Source organism: Staurois parvus, unplaced genomic scaffold (assembly GCF_062004578.1).
Source record: "Staurois parvus isolate SC_StPar_1 unplaced genomic scaffold, SC_StPar_1.0 ptg000195l, whole genome shotgun sequence".
NCBI classification, from domain to species: Eukaryota; Metazoa; Chordata; class Amphibia; order Anura; family Ranidae; genus Staurois; species Staurois parvus.
The window spans coordinates 9,269,739-9,280,875 of NW_028317991.1; positions in this window are offsets into that span (position 1 = coordinate 9,269,739).

The window sequence follows — 11,137 nt, forward strand, 5'->3', positions numbered from 1 at the left end:
TATGGATTGTGTGTATAACATCTTTAGTCAATTGTATGCTTAGCAAGGATGACAGTGAACCCTCAGCTGGAGTGCCACCATTGCTAACACTGCCAAAATAAAGGTTTCTGTTTTGGGTGGAGTAGAGCAGGTATGGATCTTATAATGGGTCTTCACAACTGGCGTGGTGAGATGTTCCCTATTCCTGGCATGGGTGTAGTTTAAAGTCAATTGCTGATTTTGCCATGTTCTTAAGAAAAAAAAAAAAAAGAGTACAGAATTACTCTACTATATTCACTGTAGTACATTTTCCATAGGAGAATATATTCCCAGAGCAATGACATAAGTAGTTCAGCTGAAAGGGCAAGGATAGATGTACTTGACACAGGGAAAGAGACCCAGTACCGATTAAGGTTTAACCACCTCCTGCCCACCATATAGTAATATGACGGACGCAAGGTGGTTCTCTTGTTCTGGGAGGACGTAATATGACGTCCTCCCATTCTCACCGCGCATGCGCAGCTCAGGGAGCGCGCAGTGTGGCGATCGGCGGTGCGCTGTGTCCCTCGGACACAGCGGATCACCGATCCACGGAAAGAGCTGAAGATGTCGGCTCGATCATGTGATCAGCTGTATACAATCACAGCTGATCACATGTAAACAGGGAAATGCCAGTTATCGGCATTTCTCTCCTCTCGAGCTGTAACGCTGACAGCTCGAGAGGAGAGGAGAGCTGGTAATCGGCATTCCGTGGAGGGGACATGCACACTGATCATCATGGCATCTGTGCCCTGATGATCAGTGTAGCCCCAGCAGCACCACCTGTCAGTGTCCATTAGTGCCAGCTGTCAGTGCTCATCAGTGCCCCGTGCCAGTGCCCATCAGTGCCACATATCAGTGCCTACCAGTGCACATCAATGCCTCATATCAGTGCCCATCTGAGCTGCCTTTCAGTGTCACCCATCAGTGCCAATCAGTTCCAGCCTATCAGTGCCAGTTGGTGCCGCCTATCAGTGCCCGTCAGTGCCGCGTAACAGTGCCAGTCTGTGCCACCTAACAGTGCCAGTCAGTGCCGCCTATTAGTGCCATATATCAGTGCTGCCTTTCGGTGCCCATCAGTGATGCCTGTCAATGCCCATCAGTGCCACTTACCAGTGCCTCCTCATCAGTGCCACCTATCAGTGTCCATCAGTGCAGCCTATCAGTGCCCATCACTGCAGCCTCATTTGCGCACATCAGAGAAGGAGAAAAATCACTTATTTACAAAATTTTATAACAAAAACTAAGAAAAAACATTTTTTATTTTTCTAAATTTTCAGTGGTTTTTGGTTTGTTTAAGAAAAAATAAAAAACCCAGAGTTGATTAAATACCACCAAAAGAAAGCTCTATCTGTCACAAAAAAAATTATAAAAATTTCATATGGGTACAGTGTTGCATGACCATGCAATTGTCATTCAAAATGCAACAGGGCTGAAAGCTGGAAATTGGCTTGGGCAGGAAGGGGGTATAAGTACCCCGTAGGCTTGTGGTTAAGGTGGTTGTAAAGGCTCAAGGTTTTTTTTACCTTCATGCATTCTAAGCATGAAGGTAAAAAGCCTCCTTTGTTCAGCATCCTTCCCAGCCCCCCTAATACTCACCTAAGCCCCCTCTCGATCCAACGTTGTGCACTGGAATCTCAGCTATCCTGGGGCTCCCTCTCCTCATTGGCTGAGACAGAGATGGGAGCCATTGGCTCCCACTGCTGTCAATCACAGCCAGTGAACCAATGAGAAGAGGGGGGGTGGGGCTGAGCCACAGCTCAGTGTGTGAATGGACACACGGAGCAGAGGGTGCCCCTATAGTAAGCTGCTTGCTGTGGGGGCACCCGACAGGAGGGAGGATCCAGAAGCGCCAGTGGGGGACCCGAGAAGAGGAGGATGCACACAGCAGGTTTGTTTTTTATGACATGTTTTTATGACATAGACATGTTTTTTATTTAAAAAAAAAAAAGCCTTTAGAATCACTTTAATATTACAGTTAAACCATACATAACAGGGATCAGCTCATTAAGGTTTGAGTATTCCTTTGCTTAAGGCTGGTTTCACACTGATCCTAGCAAAAATGCACATGCATTTTTACTGCGGTTTTACCGTTTTTTTGCTACTTTTTTTTACAGGACGTGACTCAAAACGCATAAAAAATGCACCTCGTGTGCGTTTTTGTTGTGTTTTCCATTGATGTCAATGGGGGGGGGGCGAGTTTTTGGCGCTTTTGTTTTCTGCACCAAACCTGCATCAAAAATGCAGCAAGCATTTTTTATGAAAAAGCAGAACAAAAAAGGATCAGTGTGAAACCAGCCTAATGGACCTGAAATGTAGAGGTTAGCAGAAAAGGCAAGAAGAAGACAAAGGGCTATCCTGTAGTCTCTCTGCATCTGATCTCTTCCTTACCATGTCTACAGTCTCTCTGTGGAGGTGGCCATCTTGGGAGGTATGCAAGGCTTTGCTTCTTCATGTCAAAGCTGCTTCCCTGATGACTGGTGGAACAATATTTAAAAACAGCAAGAGAGGTGGATAGAACACAGATCCACAGAATGAATAAAGCAGGAGCACAGAGAACCTTGCACTGCAGGTCCTCAGGTACAGCTTCCTCTTCAGCGAGAAGAACAGCAAGGGAGCAGTAAGCAGAACAGTAGTGACATCACTCTAAATCAGAGGCAGCAGTGCCTTACATGATCTCGTACTGCAGTTATAGAGCTATAGCACTAAAGGAAAGATATGCTTTAACACAGGAAGTATGCTGTTATTTTTCATGAGGAGTTCAAAACAAATGGGGGTTATTTACTAAAAATAGAGAGTGCAAAGTATGGTGCAGCTCTGCATAGAAACCAACTTAGCTTCCAGGTATTTTTGTCAAAGCTTAATTGAACAAGTTGATATTAGAAGCTGATTGGCTACCATTGCACAGCTGCACCAGTTTAGTAGATTAGAAAATCTCCTCTATTAGTGATTTTTCAGGGGACTTCTTAAGTAAAATTAACATGTATAGATGTTCCCTATAACCTAGCAAATCTTCATTTTTTGGGTTCAGGCCCACAGTAAGAAGTAATTATTGCATCAAATGAAGGCATTCAGCAAGAAACAAATTTATTTCTATGCATTGCAAATAAGAACACTCACACAACTGACCTTAAAAAAAAATAAAGGCAAAACATTTTAGTTAGAGAGGGTTATAACCCCGCCAGTGTTTTTTCTGCCAGCTGTGTCCCATTGTGGATAATTCCCTTCACTTCCTATATATAGTCAAAACAGGAAGTGAGAGGAAATCCTTTCAAAGTGAGAGTATCCCTGGTTGTCACCAGAACTAGTGCCCCCATTTGAAGATTTTTCCCTTTATTAGTGTTCTGGGTACAACCCATAATTTGGGATTTTCTTTCACCATCTGTTATAACAGTCACCAAAGCAAATAGAGAGGGTAAGTTTCCCAAAAGGGGCGCAGACAATAAAAACCTGACAGGGATTCTAATTCCTATCCAGGCTACCCACAACGTAAAGAAAAAAAGTTTTGTCTTTAGTTTTACTCTATTATGAGTTGTCTGTAGTCCACTAAATCCACAGCACACATAAGCCACCTCACAGGGTCAGTAGGAATGCAGTAGTAGTGCTCTTCCTGAAGACTGCATGTAAAAAAATGTTTCTCTGCTTTCTGCCCCACCTTTAGTTTTCCAAGGCAGGTTGGAGTGTGATTGGTGGTCGCGAATAATTTCTTTGTGTTAACATATTTCACATTAAGCTATATGTGTGTGAGAGGAGGCACTTTGAGTTCCACTATCACCTACAAGCCTGTTCCAGAATCATCAGATTCAATTCAGGGACCAAATGGGGAAGGGCTTTCTACGCCCTCTGCAGTTTGCGGAGGTCTTTAGGAATTGCTACCAATCCCTTTAAAATATCTTGCTTCCCCATCCGTAGACTCCTGACGCCACTCAGGAGGACAAGAAGCAGTTCTATATTTCAGCAAACACCCTTCCTAGGTTGGCGTTGACACTGTCGAAGAACTAGAATCAGAATTCTCAGAAGACGAAGTGGCAAGGGCTATTGCTAACACCCCATTAGGCAAGAGTCTGGGCCCAAGTGGCTTTACACCTAAATTTTTCTAAATGTTTTTTTGTCTCTCCTAACACCCTTTCTGACAAAGCTCTTCAATTCTCTATCAAAGGGTTCTACTTTTCCTGCGCAAACCCTTGAAGCACATGTCACCCTAATCCTGAAACAAGACAAAGATCCTTCCTTATGTGCTAACTACAGACTCATTTCTCTGACTGGAGTAGATCTAAAGATTTTTGCCAAAGTGTTAGCAAATAGATTGCAGCCGCTTTTGCCCGATATCATCCACCTAGACCAGGTGGGCTTTGTAACTGGAAGAGAAGCAAGACAGGCTTCTCCTGATGGATTTTATCCGTACTCAAAGCATCCCTCTATGTCTCTTATCAATCGATGCAGAAAAAGCACTTGATAGTGTAGACTGGCAGTTCCTCTGATTGTCTCTGCAACAGATAGGGTTAGGATCTCATATGTTAGCAAGGATATTATCTTTGTACTATTCTCTGTCTGCCAGACTGAAGGTTAATTAATTCTCAATCCGGAATAGTACCTATTAAGGGTGCCCCCTATCCCCTCTTCTCTATGTACTTGCTATGGAACACTTGGAAGTAGCCTTTTAGCGCAATCCTAATATCAATGGAGTAACAGTGGGCCCCCTCCATACTAAACTGGCTCTGTTTGCTGATGATCTACTCTTTTTTGTAACACAACCACACATTTCCTTACCCTCTATTATGCAAGAATTCCAAAAATTCAATCTGCTGAACATCTCTTTAGCTTCGGAGGACTTGTTGTGCATCTCCTCCGCCTTCCCTTTCAAAACTGGTTCCACCTCAACCAATCATCTAGGAGTTCAGATACCCACAGAGATGTCCCAACTCTATTCGATGAATTTCCTGCCTTTACTCCATAGGACTCAAGCAGACTTATCTTATGCCACCAACCGACTGTCCTGGTTGGGCAGAATAAATACCTTGAAGATGGATGTTCTCCCCCATTTTCTATATCTATTTCAAGTGATCCCTATCCAACCCCCCCTTTTTCTTTCAGAAACTACACCGTCTATTCTCCACCTTCATCTGTAATGTACGCTACCTCCGGATTCGTATGACCACCCTTTCTCTTCCAAAAATTAGGGGGGGGGGGAGCCCCAGATGCCTCTCTCTATCACAAATTAGCTGTACTTACCCCTATCCTAGATTGGTTTCATAGCCACTCGTCTAAACTATGGGTCCTTTTGATATCCAGGTTTGTCGTGGACCTCATGTTCTTGCCGTCAAAACCTTCCGGTCCTTAGCGATCTCACTAGACATACTCTTCATATATGGGACCACGAGATGACCACTTATGGCCTTTCTAAATACACTGGACCCATGACCCCGTTCTTCAGGACCCTGGCTTTCCTCCCAGCTCTCTGCCTCTGTCAGTTTTGGAAAATGGAACAAACAAAACCATAGGCGTCTCACCCAAGTCCTTCGAGTGAATCTATCTCTGATATCGGCAGCCACTTATGTGCCCTCCCATCCAGCTTCGATAAAATGGTTACAGAGGCAGCAAGTAATGTCTTGTCCATTACTTCCCTTCTGTTCCTGACATTCTCACTTCACCAACTGAATTTGAATCTATCTTATTACAATCCAAACCTCCCACTCATGTAGTTTCCAAATTATATTCAATTCTTCTATGCGTATCCTCTCCTGATCTTCCTCCATATACCCACGTCTGGGAGGAGGATCTGCAGCACACCATCCCTCCCTCAGACAAAAGTGTTTTATTCTGACCCATAAACTCTCTCCGGCCACCAAAACTCAGGAAAACAGATTTACACTAGTAACTAGATGGTACAGATGCCCGTCGACTCTTCACTGGTTTGACTCATTCCTCCCAGAGGGTACTACTTTACACATTTGGTGGACCTGTCTGGAAATTCTGGCAATGTATTTTCAATCTATACAGTAAACTGATGGCAACATAGACTCATCCTTCTCTTGAGATAGCCCTACTGTCCATACTGCCTGGACCCTTTAAATCTGTAAAGAAAGATAACTTGAGACACTTTGTGGTCACAGCCAGGGCAGTCATCCCACATCACTGGAAATCAACTACTTTGCCCTCCCTTAGGGAATGGGTCAATGAACTGGAATCTATCCATGACCTGAAATGCCTGTTGGTGCAGGAAGCAGGAAAAGAGGCCCTGCTCTCCTCTACTTGGACCTTCTGGTCCATGTTTTGATATTCATCTGAGTTCCCTTCATAGGTTTACAGCAATACCGACATTTCATCCATGTAGCCGTGGTGGAGTGTGAACTCTACCTTTCCTTACTGTCCTGTTTTTTGCCCGCTTTGCTTCTCCTCTTTTTTATCTACTCACTTTTTTCTTGTGATAATATGCAACCCGATGCATTTAATATCTTTTTATTACAGTCTGAGATGTGTTCCCATTATCCCCGATATTCCTGTGTTGCAATAGGGTCACAAAGCCCTTTATCCATGTATTCGCCTAAACTCACAATATTGCTCACACTATGGGTGCTATGCACCCTTTTTCAAGGTTGTCTACTTATGTTGATACTAAACTGTTTGTGATACAATTCTGCTATAGCAAAATGTTGCTCTGATCTTCACTTTTACTTTTCTACCACCTTTTGTTCTGTACTCAATACGTTTGTACTTTTTTATACTTTGTGTATTCAAAAATTTTAATAAACTCAGATGTACAAGCATTTTGTGAATTTTTTATGTGTTTATTTTATGCGTTTCGTAGCATGACAACCAGACACCCCTTACTAGCATCGTCTACTCTACAGGCTGCACATAACAAGAAAGTGAGTTGACACAGAAGAGCTAATTCGGCTGGCAATGCTAAGGCCTTCCCTTTATGACCCATTTGATTACACCTACAAAGATCCCACTAAGCGTGAGAGGGTGTGGCAGCACATTGCCTGTGAAGTATATGAGTGTTGGGACAGTTACTCGACCACACAGAAAGAAACAAACTTAAGTTTCTTCTGGACGTAACTTTAATGCATATGTTAATGTATGCTTATTAAAATGACAGTTTTGTATACAAACATTCCTGCTGTATTGTCACTATGCAAGAAAGACTTTTATAGCTTGCCATTGGCAAAAACGCATTGCAGCACATTAAAAATCACACAGATGTGCATGAAAGCGTGAAAAAACACACCAACAACACATGAAGAAGCAGAAGAACAGGTGTGAACCTAGCCTAAATCTTCAGCTTTCATTATGGTCTCTGTCAAATGGAGGGTGTGGTGGGATACAGTAAAAACAGGTAGATGAGCCACAGTTTTACCGCTGTAACAAATCAGCAGTGCTCGACCATGACTCACTAAGGAGCTAAGGAAAGCAGTGACCTGGCTTAAAGTGGTTGTATACCCTTACGTATACTCAGTGAAATGACTGCCCTCAGGTGATACACAAAGATGAAAAAATCCTCCTATGTAAATTGTACCAGTTTATCTGCAGTATTCTCTTCTCTACATCCGTTCAAAGCCTAGAATTGATAAAGCTTGTCTGAGCTTTCAGAAAGCAGGGGCCAGGGAGCTGATATTACACTCTGCAGAGCTCAGTGAGTAGAGTTGGGAACTGATTGGAGGGAACTGACACCCCCCCCTTCATACAGCACACAGGGACAGACCTGAGGATGTCCATCACATGCTGTGTTGGTGCTCCCTCTCGCCACCTTTTTTTCCTTTGGTGTCAGGAAAGTTTGGCAGAAGCGAATCATGCTAATAGCAGAGGAACAAAGCAGCATACAGAAATTACACCAGGAGTGCGAAGGATCCCTCAAATAATACCCAGTAATCCTGCCATGAGGGTCCTCATGCAGACACTTCCTGTTATATGTTAACACATTACCTCCAAAGGTGCTCATAGTCTTCAAGCGACCATGCTGATGCACATTGTGCAGCCATGGGCCATAGATCCCACTCAGGAAGCCAAAAGAGAAAATAACCTGCAGCTGATGCTGGAACAAGTGCATGTGGACAGGATGTGGCTGGTGACAGGATGATAGGCTGGGGGACACAAGCAGCATTGAGATGGGAGAAAAATAGGCAAAGGCATTGAAAATTGTTTTTGATACACAGAGCTTTAGCAAACCAAAAACATCATCCACTTGGGGTTTACATGTACTCTAAAGAGCACCAAATTTGTGTGGTCTGGGAAAGCACCATTAATCAGCGCGTGTCCCACATAATGGCACAGCATCCTGATAGAGTCGCTGCACGTCTATGCAGAGTATATTGTATCGCTCCTCACATCACAGACAGCACCTTGCCACTAGACTATTTAACATTTCAGGAGCATGCTTGTAGCAATTAGTGCTTCCTTTGTGAAGGAGACTGCTGTGTTGATTGAGCCAATTAAGAGATCAATTAGCGGATCACAGAGAGTAGGGAGGCGCTGTCTTGTATGACAATGGTCAGCGATCTGAGTGCTCTCATTAACAGTGTAGTCTGCTGCACCATATGGGGGTTATTATTTCATTTTACATGCTTCTCCAAGAAAATAATACACCTAAAGCTGGCTAGACACTAGCAGAATTTTGTTCAAAATGTTTTATTTTAAGAACATTTGATCACATTTTCTAATTGTTAGTGTGGTCAAATTAACATTCATTTTTAACTGCAGCCACAGTTAAATTCCAAGAAGCAGGATGGAAATATTGTTTTCAAACTGACTAATTTCTAAGGGTGGATGTGATTTTTGTTCTGGAAGTTACATTCATTCCAAAATCGAATGTTAAAAGCAAACAAAATTTTGAAGTGATTTCGAATTACATATGTCAAATCACGTGTTAGGTAGGTGCAACATGGTGCGGCTGCAGAAAGCACACAAAGTCCTGGATTGCCAATAATGATGTATTGCAGAATTTGTAAAATAGGCTTGGTGGGGAAGCTCACCCAATCAGGACACCCATAGCAGTTCAGAGTAGAGCATCATCAGTGTGTAGGCTCAAGCTGTAGACAGCATCTGACAAGGAGAGGGAAGTGCAGCCTGGCTGGTCCAATCCAAAGGGGAGCTTCCTGAAGATGCAGATGTAGGCCCTACTCTTTCCCTACTCCTCTGGAACTTCTCCCTAATGCTAGCGCTGTCAATGACAGGCAGGTATCCTATCCCTACACTAGCCAATCACAAAATGAGTGCCAAAACCAGGAAAAATAGGCTTTAAAAGACTCTGCATGACCCAAGATGGCTGCCAGGATCATCTGGATCCAGTGCATCCATGCAGATCACTGCTCCACAGGAATAAGGAAACCATACGGAAACCCAGTTTCTTGCAAATTCCTCTTAAAGTTGCAGTGCCACTAAACGCTAGCGACACCTGCAGTGGAGACTGTAGACTGCACCTGCCTACACACAGGACGTACTAAGAATTTTCAAATGAATGTTCATATGCATATTTGATCAAATATTGGTTCACAAATAAACTAGCATACACCCAGCTTAACATACACAGTTGTCGAGGCTTCTTGAGTATGAAAAAGTGCTGTATTCCATGGTAGGTTTTTAGAATTACAGAATATTGTGAACTCCTATAAGGCTTATTCAAACCAGTGACCTGATGTCAGGAATTGACTCGCCAATGGTGGTAGGACTCACCTGCATTGTGGGCTGCAGTACCTGGGCTAGCCAGCGGGTGCTCTCAGCAACCAGAAGCTCACTCCTGCAATCAGCCATCACCTGAGGCTGATTGCAGGAGGTGTATTTAAGGCATGGCCAGACCTGCAGTCAGTGCCTTGTTGTACTGTTTTGCTTGGCTCCGGTATCCTGATCCTGCTTGCTTCTATCCTGATTCTGCATGAACTCTGCCTGTACTGACTTTGGCTAGTCCTGACCACTCTCCCGCCTGCTCCTGGTACCTTGTTTGCCTGTTTGCTACCGACCCGGCCTGCCCTACTACGTTTAGTGTTGTATGTATGGTTGTTTGTTGGAGGTTGGGTTTGTTGCACTGTGTTATGTTTTGCACTGCGTTTATGTATTGTTAGTCTTTAATAAATTGTATTGTTCATACTATACCGGAAGCCTGCGTTTCCCTGTGTCAGTGCACACATTTCTGGTCATACCCAGATTCCTGACACCTGACTTAGTACACAGGAGCTATTCATATTGATTTTACAGTTCTCACTATTGATATAATGATATTGACTTACTAAAGGCAATTTATCTCCAGAGCTTAGTGAATGAGGTGAAATTTCACTATGCAAAGAATACTCAACCACATGTAAGGCTAATAAAAAACTACTGTATATTTTTGCTTGTATGTGATTGGATGATGGAAGGCCGGCAAGCTTTACCTCATTTGCTAAGTTGTAGGAAACATTTTCTTTGCAAAGTGAATAGCCTATTTTTCTTTGTATTTGTAGATCAATGCCAGTTAGTTACTAAAACAAATGAGCCAAAACAGCAATAAATCCTTAGAGTGCACTTGGCTGGTAGGGTCACAGGTGTGCATGGATGTCCATCCAAATAGAGGTCACTATCTAGCAGATCACTCAATGGGGTTGATATACTAAAGGCAAACAAACTGTTCACACACGTTGGCATTAATTTAGATAGTGCAAAGTTTTTCCTGAATGGTACCTGTGCTGAGCAGGTGACGTCTTGAGGTTTATTTACTAAAGCTGGAGAGTCCAAAATCAGACTCCCTTCTGCATAGAAACCAATCAGCTTCTAACCTCAGCTTGTTCAATGAAGCTTTGGCAATGAAACCTGGAAGCTGATTGGTTTCTATGCAGAAGTGAGTCTGATTTTGCACTCTCCAGCTTTAGTAAATAAACCGCCTTGTGTTCACAATGCTGCAGGGTTGCTGCTCATCACGGGGCTCAGAAGCTAGTGATCACTGGAGTAGCGCTGTCTATTTGGTGTTTTCCCAATTTCCAGGGGCATCAGCCAGGTATACATAGTTACATTGCTTCAGCCTGGAACTATGTAACTATGCATGATGACGTCTGTGAGCTTGAGAATTGGTTGTCTCCCATTGGAGTCTCTGTGGGCGATAAAAAGCCAGCAGATGATTTCAACTGTCTGCTGAAAAATTAAAAGGAAA